The 17,654-nt window shown below is 38.8% G+C and overlaps 1 protein-coding gene across 24 annotated transcripts in view; it reads right to left on the bottom strand.

The window, feature by feature from the left end:
* Window positions 1-17,654, bottom strand: part of DTNA (dystrobrevin alpha) — a 390,047-nt gene that overhangs the window by 251,579 nt on the left and 120,814 nt on the right. Inside the window, exon 2 of one of the 24 annotated variants that reach the window (XM_055080754.1) lies at window positions 2,429-2,567. The exons of the other annotated variants lie outside the window; for them this stretch is intronic. The gene's annotated coding sequence lies outside the window, so the exon portion shown is untranslated. The remainder of the gene's footprint in view (window positions 1-2,428; window positions 2,568-17,654) is intronic. 24 annotated transcript variants of the gene reach the window in all.

Here is a 17,654-nt window from a genome sequence, read left to right as displayed (position 1 = left end):
AAAAGAGTGCTTCTTGTAGAAATAAGATATAAATAAGTGATTATTGTCACAAAATAAGAATGTGTTTATGCAAATCACATACTCTTTAATGAGTGTTAATTTTGAAAATTAAACTATCGTCCAGCATTCTTCTAATATAGATATTTCAAAATATTGGGGGGCACATGTTTTACCACCATGATGAGAAACCACGGGTTCTGATTGCGGTTAAAAGCACCAATGGTAAACATAAGAGGGGCTCAGAGGGGCTAAGCTCTAGGACATATCCTGCCACTCTGTGCTTTTAAGTTACATATTCATTCCACCCCAAGTTAAAAGAATGTTTCCAGAAATAGTCACCAAATTCCTTTTTTTCCCTAGTCATAGGCTCCAGCCCAACCTAATATCAAGAGATGTTTTGTAACAGCCTGAGTTATGGCATGAGAGTTATTGCCATGGATTCCAGGTTCAATGAGTTTGGGACAGGGTTGTACTGCTGTGACATTTCTGGGAGGGTTTGAAGCAAAGAGACTTAGCATTGCAGCCAAGGCAACATGATTCCCCAGGCAAGCTGGCCTGAAGTCAAGTGGAATGTGCAAGCTGTTTTCCTGTCAGGAGACTGAGTTCCCTCTGCTAAAGCGGTGAGACTGTGTACTTGGACGGCATTCAAGAGTTTTAAATAGTGAAGAAAGGTGTTCATTCTCAAACTTTCTTAGAGTCCCATGGAATACCAACATGGAGGGTGGGAGTTGCCTACTCGCACCCAGCTTCTATTTGGGTAACCACTGAGGGGGACCCCAGTGCAGCTCCGAGTACCTTCATTCTTGTTGTCCCTGGGCCACTTTTGATTTTGCTCTGGGACGCCCCAGAGGGCTCCCGGAATGACTCAGCGGACCCTCACAGACTCTGTTGCTATGGAAAGGTTACGGTGAGACCTCGATTGGAAAACTTCTGCCTATTGTAAAAGAACCTCATATCCAGTGGATAATCAATGTATCTTACTTGAAAGGCATCTATGAAGTATTAAATGAGGGTTTTGAATTTAGTACAGTCCTTTTATAGTAATGGTACTAGGAACAATACTGATGCTTATTTGGTGGGTTATGATTTTCAAGGATTTTGCTCTATGTGACTGTTTTTCAGGATTGCTATTTATCTCTCAGTATACCTGAAACTATGTAATGTCACCTATTCGACTTAATTATCTCGTACACCTTGCTTTCTGCTTCTCTACCCACCTCTTGACTCAACTCCAAGCTGCAGTGTCTCACATCGACTTAGTTTACATTAAAGCACAATTCAGAACCAAAGAGAGAACTCCTCAGCTCTGCCCATCCCTGAAACACAATGTGTGGTGATCTGGGCCACACTTTCAGAAGCAGGAATATTTGATGCGAGAGAGCTGAGTCAAGGGATTGGAAGAATTACCCTCCAAAGAGTCTCAGGCTCTTAGAGGATGGATTGGTTAAATGAATTATTAATAGTGTTCCAGCTGGAGAAGAGAACACTCAGGAAATACAATTGTTGTTGTTATGTATTTGAAGGGCTATCACGTGGAAGAGAGAATAGGCCTGTTTAATGAGGTTCTGGGGGGGAAGATCAAAGTGGAGGGTGGAAGGTCTGAACACAATACCCTGAAGAGACTGTTCTGAAACTTTCTGGGCTGCCCAGGTCAATGGTGAGTTCCCAGGGCTGGAAAAGATAATTTTCAAAGATTAAATTAAATTGATAAATCATATGCCTTGCTCATAACAGGGTAAACAGAAATTATTCAACACATGTTAATTATCACAAAATTAATAATTATAATTGCTTTTAGGCATGGGGTTTGATAAAAGACTAATAAGTTCCTGGAGATCTTTGAGATTCTATGATTTGCTAAATAGTTAGAGACTTACCATCACTGGTTTACTGTTATGTTCATATTATCTACGTTGAGTACTAGAAATCTTCTAGGATGTTTTTATTTTAATACTTATTTATATTAGTATTGACATTTATTTTATATTACCACATCAATTATTTGATTATGAATGAAGTCTTTATCCCGAGCATAGAGATACATAAATTGACGGTGCCTAAGAAAGTTTCAAATTCCGTCCTGAAGAAACAAAAAACACACACACAAAACCCGGAAAAACCAAATCGCTCCTTCATATGAAATGAAAAGCAGCTAGAAGTCTGTAGAAAGAAATAAACCTTTGTTTTTAAGAATAAACTTTGAGATTTTAATATAAAAAGAGAGTAGCCAGTGGTGGGGTAGGCTAAGGGAAGGCTGGAAGGAATCTAAACTCTGGCTCGACTTACAGAGAAGAAGCAAACAATCAGGCTGGACTTAGGAAAAAATAATGGGAGACATTCTCAGCAGTTGGCAAAGCATGGTGCTCAGGGAATCTCAGAAGAAGCAAGAGGTCTAGAAAGATTGGTAGGACTATCAGGAGGTGGGTACCTGTGCTTAGTCTGGATTATAGGAGCATTTGATACATGTTGATAGGATGAATGAACAAATGAATGAACGAATGTCTGCAAGTTGGCAGTGGAGGTCCTTGCCATGGGTATCAGTTCTTCCTGGCGAGGCTGCAGTCCCCCTAAGAACAGAGATAGAGGGTGGAAAGTATGACAGGGACCAACTACTGGACCTGGGACACCAACGCAGAATAAAACCAGGGCAATTGTCTGCACACCAAGGGGAAAGAACTGTCAATCTGTAGATGCCTGTATTTCTGCCTGAGAGTATGCGGGAATGGGAGGCAGAACTAAGGTGAGGGACACACAGGCAGGGGGCTGTCACTGTTGTGAGAGGTAATGCAATGGTCCACAATGTACAAATAGAAGGGAGCTGCTAAAAAAATGGTGTTGATAATATGAAAATATTATTATCTCTGATTGTCCCCCAACTGCAGTTAATAGCTGTTTCTGATACAGTTTGAAACCTGGACCAGCAGAAATCTTCATCAAAGGCTTTCACTGGAACTTTTAAAATACCATCATTTATTCATTGAAAGATAGTTTATTTTCAAGTATTTGCTGGGCTGTGCAGAAAACCATCTCTGAACTATTCTCCTAATCCTACCTCAGGAAATCTCTGGGAAATGCATCCAAATAAATATGGAGCAGAAGTTTAACATATCCCATATCTGTAGTTGTTTGGTCCCAAAAGAACTAGCATGGTTTAGAAAGTGGGAAGAAAGGAGCTGGTGCTGTCATAGATCTGCCAGTCTGTCAGCGGACCTTGCAGTCCCCTCTTTGTCTCTAAGTAGAGAGAAATGCTGAGACTACATGGGAGCAGAATGGGAATAAAGAGATCTCAAATGCCTTCATCCATTCTGACTTTAATTTAACTTGTCTTTCTTTCCTTTTGAGAGCTGGAGTAGGTCAAGGAGAGCCAGGTTTATAGCTAGAGCAGATATATTTCAACCCAAGTTGGCCCATAAAAGTCTTTGCTGGAATGAGTGTTTGCATTACTATGCCATTTATCAACCAGAGAGAGTATTGTTTTAGCAGTTCTTTGGGGTGTGAGAGAGCTCGAAGGTGAGGTCCCTGATTATCTCATTTAAATAGGCCCCTTTTCCATCATGCTCTATTGCTTTACTTTGATATTACCTGAAATTGTATTATTTATCTCTTTTGCTCCTTTTTTAGCCCAATTGTATGTAAGCTCCATGAAAGGAGGGACGAGGCCAGTGGGCCTCAACCAGGGGTGATTTTGCCGTCCCTCTCCAGGGGACATTTGGCAATGTTTGGAGACATTTGTGGTTGTCACAGCTGGGGAGGGGGTGGAATGCTACTGCTCTCTTGTCAGTAGATGACAGGGATGCTGCTAAACATCTTACTATTTGGCCAAAATGTCAATGTGCCCAGGTTGAGAATCCCTGGTCTAGGCTGTATCTCCAGTTTTTCCTAGAACAATGCCTGGAAACTGGTAGGTGATCGATAAGTACTTACTGAAGATACAAATAAATGTCAGGGAAAACTGTTCAAACAAATTTTTCCACATAAAGGAATAAACGTTTTGTTTTCACTGTGGGCACGAGTACCATATTTTCGTATACTTAAAAATTAAGTCAACATCAATGCTTATGAATTAAGATGATGGTGGTGCAGTCTCCCCACCAAGAACATAGAAATGCAGGAACTAAGATGTCCTCTGAGAATTAAACTATCAATATAAATCAACACAACTGAGCCAAAGCCTGTAAAGTCCCCCTGAAGATAAAGAATGGTACCTGGGCAAGCCTCACTTGAGTGCCAGTGTACAGTACCATCTAAAAACATGATTTCTGGAGTTGGCCTGTCTGGATTCCCATCTCAGCTTCACCATTTTCCAGGCAGGTCAATTAGCTGAACACTGTGCCTCATATTCCTCATCTATAACATGGGAATAACTATAGCACTTGTCATAGGGTTGCTATGAGGAGTCCATGAGATAATGTATTCAATGGCTTGGTAAATACAAAGCCTACTACCCAGTGAACCCTCAGTAAATATTAGCCACTATTTATACAAGACTGAACTGTAAGTTCACTTGGGAAATTAGCAGATCTAAAGGAATAAAATTTTAATGAGAACTACAGGGGGAGTCAGCATCAGAGGGATAAAAAAGCAAGAGTCAGAGAGGGAGTTGATATTTATTGCTCCTCTATCATATGCCAGGCATTTTCGTGTGTTCCGTATCCATGATTTCATGTAATTCCCAGGGACAATCCTTAACTAAAGAAGGCTAAGTGACTAATCAAAGGACAGATTGCAGTAAGAAGTGATGTTGAGAAGCCTGGGACCGTCTGACAACAGGCAATCACTGTTCTTTCCACTCTATCAAGAGGAGCTGCCCAGTCAAAAATGGCAATGACCAATCCACATGGAGAAGATTCTGACGGCATATTTACCTTTGCTGTGGAAAGATATGCTTAGCTCAATGCTCTCAAGTAGTTGAATGGCTCAGCTAATTTCCTTTAAATGGATTTAATCTCATTAAACAACTCTGATTCTATTTCCCTTCTTACATCAACCTACAGGTAAAGAATGGGCATTTAGCTCATAAGAGTAGCCTTGTAGCACTTATATTTATTGTATAACATTTAATCAACTGCTTAGTGGGTTTATAAGTTGGTCTCTGTGAGCTTGGATCTTAGCAGCCCACCTCTGAGAGAGAACTCTGTCTGCACCTGTAAATAACAGGAGGTCCAGGCCCCCTGCAGCACTGTTGTCCAGAGGGAACACCACTACCTGCTGGACTGAGGGCTCTGTGAAAGGAAACTCAGATCTACTCAAATCTTTGGTCTAAGAGCATCTGAGAGCCAAATGGAATGGCATTTTAATTAACCAATTTACCATATTTACACATGTAAGAAGTTCACCTCTTTGTATGGGGACTTCTTTTCCTTCCAAATCTAGGGTGGAAATATATTTTCCTGTAATTTTACCCTATATGGAGGAATATTTTTAGGCAACAGCAGTGGCTTTATACTTCTAAAGGATCTGATAAGAGCTGCTGAAGGGGGGCAATGAACTGCACTTAATTAAATCCTGGTTGCTGAAAGTGTATGGAAGAATAAAGACAAATATCATATAACACTTACAGGTGAATTCTAAAAGAATGATATAAATGAACTTATTTACAAAACAGAAATAGACTCACAGACTTAGAAAACAAACGTATGGTTACCAAAGGGGATAGTGGGGGGTTGGGGGAGATGAATGAGGAGTCTGGATTAACAGATACACACTGCTATATATAAAATAGATAAACAACAAGGACCTACTGTATAGCACAGGGAAGTATACTCAATATCTCAATATCTTGTAATAACCTATAATGGAAAAGAATCTGAAAAAGAATACATACATGTATATATATATATATATATATATATATATATATATATATAAAACAATCCCTTTGCTGTACACTTGAAACTAACACAACATTGTAAATCCACTATACTGCAATTAAAAAAAGAAGAATATGCCACCGATGGCAACAGTGACTGGCTGTGAGACAGACTTAGCTTGGGGCTGAAGATATACCTATTTTCTTTGCTCTTGGCACAATATTAGGTCGTAATTCCATCCATTTCCCTTCTCTTGGAACAAATTTAGGGGAAAAATATCAGCAATTAAGTAAGCAGAGCATTGTGTGGTAAGGGTGGCATTTCTTTCTTTAGAAGCTCCAGCTTTTTTGGAGGCTCCTAAATGGCCGGCAGGTGGCAACCATTTTCATCCCTCATTTCTGGGCTGAATTCAGAAGACATGACCTGGAAGTTGGGATCAACGACAAAGTCTCCTGTTAAGTATCCACTGAACATCAACTTCTCCTATAACATTTAAAAACCATCATCAAGCAAATCACTAAACTCATTTTAATCACCACCAATCATCTGCATTTTAGCTGACAATTGCAGATTCTTAGGACATCACCATGACTTTGGATTCTGTAACTTGATGGTTTAAAAGCTATGGGTGAGGAAAGAGATGCTTTCAAATAAGATAAAACAAGATAAATTTTGAAAGGGGTATTCTGTACAGTAGCGTTCCTCAAAATGTGGTCCATGCTCACAGGATCAATGCTATTTTCATAATAATACAAACAGGAGCAATGGTGAGTCAAATTTTTAGCACCTCAGCAAGAATTGAGGGAGTTACATCACTGTAACTGTGATAGTGGTTTGTTTTTTTTTGTTTTGTTTGTTTTTTTGCGGTACACGGGCCTCTCACAGCTGTGGCCTCTCCCGCCGCGGAGCACAGGCTCCGGACGCGCAGGCCCAGCGGCCATGGCTCACGGGTCCAGCCGCTCCGCGGCACGTGGGATCCTCCCGGACGTGGGCACGAACCCGTGTCCCCTGCATCGGCAGGCGGACTCTCAACCACTGCGCCACCAGGGAAGCCCTATGCTAGTGGTTTTTAATTGCAATTAAAAAAAAAAAAAAAAAAAAAAAAAAAGGATTTGCTTCACTTAAAGAAGTTCCTTGCTGAGCCACTAAAAAATGGTTATTAATTTTATTAAATCTCAACCCTCAAATACACATATTTTTAAAATTGTGTGTGATGAAATGAGAGGTACACGTGAAGTACGTCTGCTGCACACCAAAGAGTGTGTTTCTAACTGCTCGTGAGCTGAACTAGCTGCTTTTTTCATGGTAAACCATTTCAAGAGAAAGAAAGACTGACAGACAAACTATGGTTATGCAGCCTTGAGTATTTCACAAACATTTATTTTAAAAAAATGAACAAAGCGAGCTGTCACTTCAAGTAAAACAAATGACAGTATTTGTTGCCAATGATAAAACTGGAGCTTTCAAGCAAAAATTTGAATTTTGGAAAGCGTACATCTGCCACCATGAGCATGACAGCTTCCCAATACCTGAAGGATTTTTCGGGTGAGACGGATGGTGATATGAACAGAAGTGTAAAGTGAAATGTGTCAATATTTGGAATATCTGCATAACTCAGTAAACCAATATTCTCCAAATGACCAATGCATGATGTTGTAAAATCATACAAAGGTAAAATATCTTTACAAAGTACGAGGAGGATAATGAATTTTAATGTAATGGACTATGCAGTTCACTGATATGAACAATAAGTTTCTTATTGTTTCATGTGTTTCTTGATTTCTGATATTGCAACAATAGAGCTTCTACACTGGTTATGATGAGTACACTGCATTTCAACTATCTTAGAGTTTAAATAGGATTGTGTGGGCTGGTCAGGGCACCAGCCCTTTGTGGCATCGTAGCTGAATTCCAAGTAATTAACTTGCAGTGGACTCCTGGAACTCAGTGTTTGTAAAGAACTGTCTTCATTCAGATATTAGAATAGTTACCCCCTGCTTTATCACAAATAAGGTACATTGGCTCAAAATGCTGGATCTTCCTCATTCATCAAATATGGCACAGAGTCCACCTGTTCAGGCCTTGGAGTGAGACTACCTTGATATAAAGATTGGTTTTACTAATTACTAACTTAAGGAAATTTCCTATCCTCTTTCCTATCCTCTGTCTCAGTTTTATCAGCTGTAATTGAGTATAATAATAGCTCTATACGTAATAAAAATGATTACCTGGCATATAAGATCACAAAAGATATACTGACTCTTAATTTAGAAGATTATTGTTATTAATTGCAGGTGGGACGGTCCTAAAGAAAAAAATCATTTTTTTTTTTTTTTTGCTGAACGCGGGCGTCTGACCATTGTGGCCTCTCCTGTTGCGGAGCACAGGCTCCGGACGCGCAGGCCCAGCGGCCATGGCTCCCGGGCCTAGCCGCTCCGCGGCATGTGGGATCTTCCCGGACCGGGGCACAAACCCGTGGCCCCTGCATCGGCAGGCGGACTCTCAACCACTGCGCCACCAGGGAAGCCCTGAAAAAAATCATTTAATTGATAAAAATGAAAGCATTTTTCATATGCTTTAAATGGTGAGTTGAAAAACAACAGAAAAATCTTTCGTGAATTAAAATTAAGATTTCTCCATAAAAAAGTTTGTAGCAAAGGCTGGAATTCCCTGATTAAATATTTTGCTTCTAAAGCTCTTAGGATGAACAATTAGGGTAAGCTAAAGTTGGCATATTCTGCAGAAACAAAATTTCCTAGTAAAGCAATGAATGATTTTTGAAACAGCTGAGAAATCCCGCTGATAGAAAGATTCTCCCTGACAGGGGACAAGGGTTCAAGCTGAGTTCTGGCATTTTCTGCAAGAGGACTTTTCCAAAATAACACTAGGGAACTGTTAAATAAGGCACCATGCCCAGAGTTATGTGGAAATCTACAACAAAGCATAGCAACTTAGTTTGCAGCTATCATGCTAGAAAGAGCCAAGAGATGCAATAGGAACCACTTGGCTGGCTCTCTAAATGATCCTCCCTTTAAATCATCATAACAAATGGGACAGAAGCTTCAGGGACTAGTAAAGAAAAGTGGACACAAAATGCCTTAAATGTACAAGCCATTTATGTCTGTGCCGCCGCACGAGCAGAAAGGAAAAGCATAATGCCAAGTTATCTGCTTCTGATGCCAAGAGATGTATACATTCTTATTGTGAAGTTTACATAAATTCTATTTTCTTTAATTAAAAGTATAGTTGATTGAAAATGTTATCAGACCTACAAGACGATGTTGATTAAATAAAGTTCATTATGATTATGCAAATAGTAAGCAAAAAAAAAACAACGAAAAAAACCTTCAATTCTGTAAAATGTAGAATGAATAGATTCATCTAATTGTGATTAAAAGCAATGTAATGCAATGGTCAGAGTGGATGGATTTCAAACTAAAACGAATCAGATGTTAAAATAAATAAAATGTGCACAACTGTGAAACTCCCAATAGGAGCATAGCTGACGAAATGTGAACATAACCCAGCTGTCTGACTGCACTGGTGTAATAGGAAATCATGCCTGGGAGCTCTTCCAGGCACCGTCACTCTTGGTGATGACCAAGTTTGCACTTGGGAGTCTTAGGTACATGGCTCAGGTTAGGAGCATAAATTGACTCCTGGTAGCTCATCTTCCAGGTAGTAAAAGTCGCTGTTGCTACTGTTTAACCTGATGAATCAAAAGAGCTGGGTCTATCTATGGATTATTTTCATGACAACTTCATTGCATTTAACCTGATTAGTCACGCTCGGCTTCTTAAAATGGTTTCCATTTTTTGTTTTCTACCACATCCTTTCTTGCCAGTTAAATACATGGGGTCCACCTCCTTCCAAATACCAGCTCCAACACTTACTTGGAGTGAGTAACGTAACCTTCTGAATTTGTTTCCTCAATTGAAAAAATGCGGATAATCATACATCCTCATTGAGTTATTGTGAAGATTAAATAAAAGTGCAATGATAAAAATAAATGTTAACCCTTATACAGTACATGGCTTTCCGTGAGGCGGGTTCTGCTGAATATGGCACATTAAGTCTTTTAGCTTTCACTCCAACCCCTAAGGTTGGTACTATTGTTATCCTCAAGCTACAGAAGCACAGAGAGCTTAAGAAACTTGCCAACAGTCACAGCTAGTAAGTGATAGAGTTGTGATTTGAACCCATCTGTGCTCTAAACCACCATAGTATAATGCACATAAAACGTTTAGCAGAATTGCCTGGTAATAGATTGGGAGTTTGGGATTGACATGTACACACTGCTATATTTAAAACAGATAACTAACAAGGACCTGCTGTAGAGCACAGGGAACTCTGCTCAATACTCCGTAATAACCTAAATGGGAAAAGAATTTGAAAAAGAACAGATACATGTATATGTATAACTAAATCACTTTGCTGTACACCTGAAACTAACACAACATTGTTAATCAACTATACTCCAATATAAAATAAAAAGCTAAAAAATAGTATGCACTCAGTACATGTTAGCTATTATTATTGTTTCCATCACTTTAACTTGTAACATTCCTTCCTTCTCCAGCGCTGTGATTAGCTCTGTCTCCTCACCACTCCTACAATGCTGGAGTTCTTCAGAACTTTATCCTTTCCATCATTCCATTCACTTTTCCAGGGTGGTTTCATCAACTTTCATAACTTCAATCACACTTACATGCTGATGATTCCAAAACCTTATCTTCTACTCTGACCTCTCTTCTGCCCTCCAAAGACATATATCTACCTTGTTTTTTCCTGGATTGACTTAGGAATCCCTAAAATTGATCATCTAACTGATCCACTCTCCAGTTCCATTCATGGAGCTACAATCTAACTAGTCTCCCAAGATAGATACTCTGGAATCAGCCTCCACTCCTTGCTTTTCTCTAAATATAAGAGGTTACTAAATTCTACAAATCTTTATCTCAATACCAAATTTGTATCTCACTCATGTCTCTGGAAACTGGCATTACCTCACTGCTGGCTCCCAGGAGCTTCTCTGCTGCAAATAAAACAGATATTTCGCTGGTTTCTTGGCTGCTACTCTCCTCTTACATTCTTTTAGTCACTATTGAATTCTTCATTTTCTTCTCTCTGACTAACCCTCACATAACTCTGTAATGTATGATTACAACAGAGTAATATTATCATATGTGTCGTATGACTAGTCACGGAGGGAGTGGGGTTTCTAAAGCAGGGTGGAGAAGATGACTTCCGCTAAGGAGGCCAAGACCCTGAGGGACTATAATTTTCCTGGATGGGCCGCCCAGACGTGAAATCACTTAAGAAGATGGCAGTTGCTGGAGCTGTGAAGTTCACTATGTACTGGCTTCTAAACTTTTTAACGTGTAGGTGGATGACAGAGATCAGTGGAGGAAGAGAGGGGTAAAGGCGTCTTCATAAGCCCCAAGGGGAGGTCTTTATCCAAGCATCGTAGAGAAAGATCTGGAAACCACTTTAGGGAGGGAGGGAAATGCCAAGCACATCATCTAATTCTGTGGCACAGAGGGCAAGGTAGGATTAGCAGCTTCCCTGGCGGGGGCAGCTGAAGAAGCCATAAAATCAGAGGCCTGGCAGGCGCCTAGAAGGTCAGGACATGGAGAATTGCTTAGTGAAGAGACTGTTTAGGTTTGTGGGGAACAGCATTTAGTCCAAACTGGAAAGACTTAGGAGGAAAGTAGCTCAGGGTGTTGTGTCTAGTAATAGAAGTCAGGAGAGGAGAGGGACTTGGAGGGCTTTCCATATGGGGTTGTGGTTGACCAAAGGCAACAGGCATGAGTAGCTGGGAGGATTGAGGAGGCTGCAGGCTTCCCTAGTGTGATTTCACAAAGACCTGGATTCACTGTTTTTCTGAAGAAATCCTAGCCCAGAAGAACAAGGAGCATGTTGAGTGACTTCCTAGGACCGATTCTAGAAACCCTCTGAGTTAGGACAGAAAGTATCACACTCATCAGGAATCTGAACAACGACAGCAATAAGATAAAAGAAAGGTACGATAGAGGAATAAAAATAAAACCAGTTCTGAACTTCCAAGTCCCAAACCTACTTACTGACTCTCAGTTCATGTACTTATGGAAACTCCATCAAGTCAGATGGACAGATATTATTCTTTGTTAAGTACTGCTTTAGTTGAGGGAGTTTCTGAGGCAATTTATAATAAGAAAATTGTTCAAGTGCCGGGGAAAATCTGAGTTATTTCTTAATCTAAATAATGTGGTAAGGTGTTTGTGTTTGTAGTTGAAACTGAAACTTAGATGTAATGAAAACTGAAATGTTTTTTATTAATTAGGAAACTAGAAGAGCTTGTGTCAACATAGGGAAGAACTGTTTTATTGTTAAAATATTTTATATGATATGCCATTTCATAATTTAGTAAAACATTTGGTCACTAATAAAAAACATAAAATTATTTATGCAACTAAGAAGAAATGTACTAGATAAATGATCAACAATATTTAACATGAAGAAACATTGTGAATATTATACATTTTAAATAATTGATAGATTGGAATTATGAATACAGTAGGTATAAAGTGTCTCAACCAGTTTGAAAATATAAGTAGCAAGTGTGACAAACAGTTTCAAGTATGAGAAAAAGGAAAAGTACAGAGCTTGGATGAAATTGAGGTAGCCAATAATATTTCACACAGCTTGTCTTTCTGCATTAGCTGTATCTTTAGGAAGTTTGAAGCTTTATAATTACTACAAATAAAATTGTTACCCAGGGAATATGCAATTTTGAAATGCCAGAAGGTTACTGGAAATTCTCTGATAAGCAGTTCTTTGAAAAGGCATCAAGCCAGAGTTATCTGGATCAATGAAACAAAAAGTCTCAAAGAACATAATGCAATTTGACCATTGTATAAGTAGAGGCCAACGGAAATGAGTCTTTCTCTATAAATGGATCACTAACCGGATGGCTACCTTTCTTTATAAAGTTGCATGTCATGTCTAAAGATCCTTAGGGCACAAGAGGATCAAAATAAATCACTGTGTCACATGAACATGTGACTCCTTTACCAAAACACTTAAAACCATCTCAGTAGAATTCGTTTGGCACAGAGCTCTTTTACTATTGTTTATTTAAAAAAATTTTTTTTAAAAATTATTATATTGAAGCATAGTTGATTTACAATTCTATAAAAATTTACAATTTCTGCAGTACAGCAAAGTGATTCAGTTATACATATATACTCATTCTTTATCATATTCTTTTCCATTACAGTTTATCACAGGATATTGAACATAGTTCTCTGTGCTATACAGTAGGACCTTGTTGTTTATCCATTCTATATGTAACAGTTTTCATGTGCCAGAGCTCTTTTATATCTTTTAACTTACTGTTTTATTAAAAATAAGATGGTTTACAGAAGATGATTAGCAGAGATGGAATGCATAAGAAGAATTCAATATGCCCCTTATTAAAACTAGAGAAATGACCAAAAGAGTGTTTTGTAGCTATTAACACTTGTAGAAAACTTGATTATTCTTAAAGATTAGAATTTATATTTTTAGAAATAGGACATAGTCAGACAGAAGATATACCAAGTAATTCCTAAAAGGAACTAATGTTAGAAGAAACACTAGCAGCAGCACTGGAAAGTCATTAATAATAAACAGAACGAAGAATTTTAAGGAAAATCTTTCATGTTGTGCCCCAGGCTGAGTACACATGCTGTGGGTGGAATTTTCAATAAGTACAGCTGCACTGGTACAGGTTAGGTATGGCCTCTTTCCTTCCCAGACACAGGAAGTCAAGGTGGGGCACCATGCCCCAGTGACACAGAGGGTAAAGAACACGGCACAGGGAATTATAGAGACGATGGCACAGAGGCCTGAGAGCCATTTCATCTGTGGATATTGAAGAGGCCTCTTCAGATGCCACACCTCTCTATGACCTCTGAGGCCATATTGGCATCTGTAGACCTAAATTTAATGTCTTGAATGGCTATGTGGGCATTGCTGGGAGGAGGCAACAGGGCATAAAAGTTCATTAGAAACCAATAGGGGCCTGGAAAAAGTGGATTGAGAAGGAGCTGTGGGGAGCTGGGAGGAATGAGCTCTCCTGGGCTGAAGAGAGCAGTAGAGATTTCAGCAATGAGATAAGAGAAAGTAAACACAATTTGCACCAGGTCCAACTTGGTATGATTGTTGGTTCCCCAACTGTCACATATTCCCACACAGATAGTATTGGTCTCAAGGGTGAATTTGTTTGCTTTGACTAGTAGAGTAAAAAAAAAAAGTTCAAGTCAGTTAAACCATCAGTTTTCTTGATATAGTAGGTATTTTGAATGAGCCAATAGGTTTTTTGACTGTCAGACTCATCTGTGCTTAGGGACTTCTGCTCAAGTAGCATTTAAGGGCAATTTTTATTCCAGTAATGAATATGGGTTTATTTTGTTCTACCATTCTTGTGTGGTTCTTCCAGTGACAACAACATGCACTGTGATTCTGTGGGAAGGAGTGAGCCCAGCTGGTAATGTGACTCCAGGACAAAGTGAGGCCACATGGAGGGCAATTCCATTACTTTGACCACTGAGTTTATCAGCTACAGAAAAATGTTTCCATATTAATGGTGAGACATCCTTAATCAATAATTAATATCTGAATATAAACACATCAGCTATGCCCACATGCAAGCCCCACAGAGTGTATCTGTGTAGCTTATTAAAAAAAGGATGCCAAGCAGAGCAGATACCAAAGTCTTACGAAAATTCAGCCACATTATAACCTCCTTATCACTAAGATCTATTTTTGTGTCTGGGGCGGAAATTGAATTGATCTGCCCTGATTTTCTCTCCATAAGGTCTTGTTGATTACTGCCTACAGTAAATGCCCTGCTGGTTGCTGGCAACCTGTTGACTGTCTCTTTTCAGGCATTAAAGCTGAGATAACCAGTTTGTAATTCCAAAAGCTATTTCTCCCTTTTTAAAAATTTTACAAAAGGAAGCTTTCTTTTTTTCCCACTACAAGCCACCTTCTGAAGGTTCCTAAAATATCTGAGATAGGTCCTTTTGAAAATAAATCTCTCTTTTCATGTAACATTTCCACTTCTGTTTCTCTCATGTTGTTTTAACAAAGGCTAATCCATTATATCCGTTTTTCATCTACTCCTTTATGGTAGCGCAGGCCAACCAAATGATTTCTTCTACATCTCGGTCACAAGATCCTACAGTACACTTTCTAAAGAGTTAGGGTTGTATACACGCTCGTTAGTTCTCTGTATGTGTCTAAGGTAATGACAACATTGTATATCTGTCAAACGCTTTACAGATTCCAAACGGTTTAGAGGAACTTTATATAAAATGATTCTTCAGAAAAACAATAACTTCCAGACTAATCTTTCTAGTGTGCCTTTCTAGCTGCTCTCCTTGTGTCACTAGGCTGCTGGACAAACTACAGGGATTTCCTGTTCCTATAAAATCAAGCCTGGATTCCTAATCTTGGCATTCGTGCTGCACCCCAACCCTATGCTTTTCCTTACGCAACCACTCTGCTCTTCTAATACTCCCCAAAGAAGACCTTCTGCTTCAGCCAGGTCGGCCTCTGAAGGTCACGGAACAGGCTGTAATCAGCCCTGTCTTTGTTCATTGTTTTCATCATTTCAGTTTTCCCCTTCTGCTGCTTCTGCAAATACTTTCAGCACTTTCCAGCCCATATCATGGTCCATCATCTCCAAGGTATCATTTAATCTCTCCAGTCAATACTAATTTCTCCCTCCACTGAACTCTCAGATCCTTTATTTTCTGATTACTTTGTGTCGTTTTGTAATTGCACATTTTATAATATTTTCGCTATTTATAAAGTCCTCTAACTATTTTATGTATAATTCTTCTCTCCCCAAGAAGACAGTAAGTTCCTTGAAGGAAAGGGCCACGTCATATATTTGAATTATTGTTCCCTGTTGCAACGAATGCTCCACATGGTGTATATAATTTAAAAGGTTTCCCCAACTGGAATTAATTTCTCTGCTTCCTACAGTACTTTCAGCCTGGATGTTGTTTATTCAGCTAGTAAAACACTTATCACAGCTGTTTCCCACTGTATTTTGTGAGCTCTGGATGAGTTGCTGTTCCATCTAACGCATCTTTTATCTTGCAAAGTACCTAAGATAGCACTGTTAATAAAAAGAATTGAATAATAGTTGCTAATTAAGTTTCTATGAAATTTCAACTTTGTTTGACACGGCAGCATTCCCTATTTGCCCTCTGTTTGAGGAACCAACATTTCCACAGTTAAAAAATGATTATCCTTGAAGAAATTATGTTGACATTTGGCATGTGAGAAGAAAATAACAGTTTGATGCTTTCCTAATTCATTTATTAAAAAAATAACATTAAAGTCTAAATTTAAATTTAATTTAATCAGTTGTGTTGTCAGACCATCAGTCCTTAAGAGGCATTTGCTAATAAAAAATGCAAAAATAGATATTGAACTAGTCAGTAGGTACTTTTTATAGAAATGTTCATATACCAATGTATTATGTTGTTCTCAGCATAAGATTGTGCATCAATGCTAATTTCTTGACTCTAATATCTTTACAAATTAGTATATCTGTAACTGCCAAGAGTAAAGTGAAAATTAACTTTATTGTAACATTTAATGAAACCTCATGACATAACCAATTTTTCCTTTCTATTTTGATTTAAGTACGACATTACATCCTTCTTTAGAGGGGGCAGAACTTTTGATGGACTCAGACAATCATGAGAAAACTTTTCACCAGCCCTTTGAGCAATTTTAATTAAAATTCAGTTCAAATCGATCTCTTAAGCTTAGCAAAAGCATCTGCCGTGTTGTCTCCACTTAAGAACTTGAGCTGAAAATATGAGCATTTTCCTATTATAAAAGCGCTGCGTCTGTGTAAAGTTAAAATAGCTTCTGAGGACAATTTTCAACACATTTGGAAGAATTATGGCTTTAAAAATGCAACTTTCAGAAAACAACATTGATCCCTCATTCACTGATGTGGCTGCATTTCTTGCTACACATAATACCTTCTCTCTCAGCAGGTGCTTAGACCTTGAACCATTAGCTTATTCATAGTCTCTTTGCCCGGCCGATGGCCAGAATATAGAACACTTCTTGCCACATAACAGGTGCTCAAAAGTATTTCTTGAATAAATGAATGAATGAATGAATCAAAGGATAGAAAAGCCTTGCCAAAGTCCCTTTATGTTCTTCTACTTGTACTAACTGTAGTTACTGCTTCTAGATTAGAACGTTCTCCTCATACAATGATGCCTTTGAGCTCCTATGACTACTTAGTGAAAACTGAATAGAGAAACAGAGGCTCTAGAAAGAGAAATTAAAACCTTTTGTGCAAACAAGAAAGGAAAAATTGTTGTAATATACATTTTTTTAAAGAAAAGGCACTTCCATCTGCCAGAATATTCTCTAAAAATCCAATTCTAAGGAATATACAGTATGAATGGAGTTCCCTTTGATTTGTTTCTGATTTTTACTGCAGCTCCTGCAGAGCCAAAATGAAAGTCCTGCAAAGTCTGTCTCCTCGATCTTATTTGAGGCTCAGATTCTGGTTCCTGAATTAGGTTTTTGTTCCCTGTTTTGGTGAAGCCTGCAACTTTTGGTCCTTGACCCTACCTACACTGGTAGGGTTTTCATGTTGTGTAGATCCGATGTATTCCAAGTGAACGGTGCCCCTCAGAGTTCTAGCCTGTGGTGGTCCTGCCATGAGCCTGAACATACAGCCACATTTTTCATCCCATGGTATTTTCTAAGAAGAAAAATCTTTCGTATTTCTAGAGAATCTGCGGTTACTCCTGTCATATATTAAACTGGCATTTTGGA

The sequence above is a fragment of the Physeter macrocephalus genome, chromosome 19, assembly GCF_002837175.3.
Source record: "Physeter macrocephalus isolate SW-GA chromosome 19, ASM283717v5, whole genome shotgun sequence".
Taxonomy (NCBI): Eukaryota; Metazoa; Chordata; class Mammalia; order Artiodactyla; family Physeteridae; genus Physeter; species Physeter macrocephalus.
Note: the sequence above shows the minus strand (reverse complement) of the source record. Positions and strands in the feature narration are given on the sequence as shown.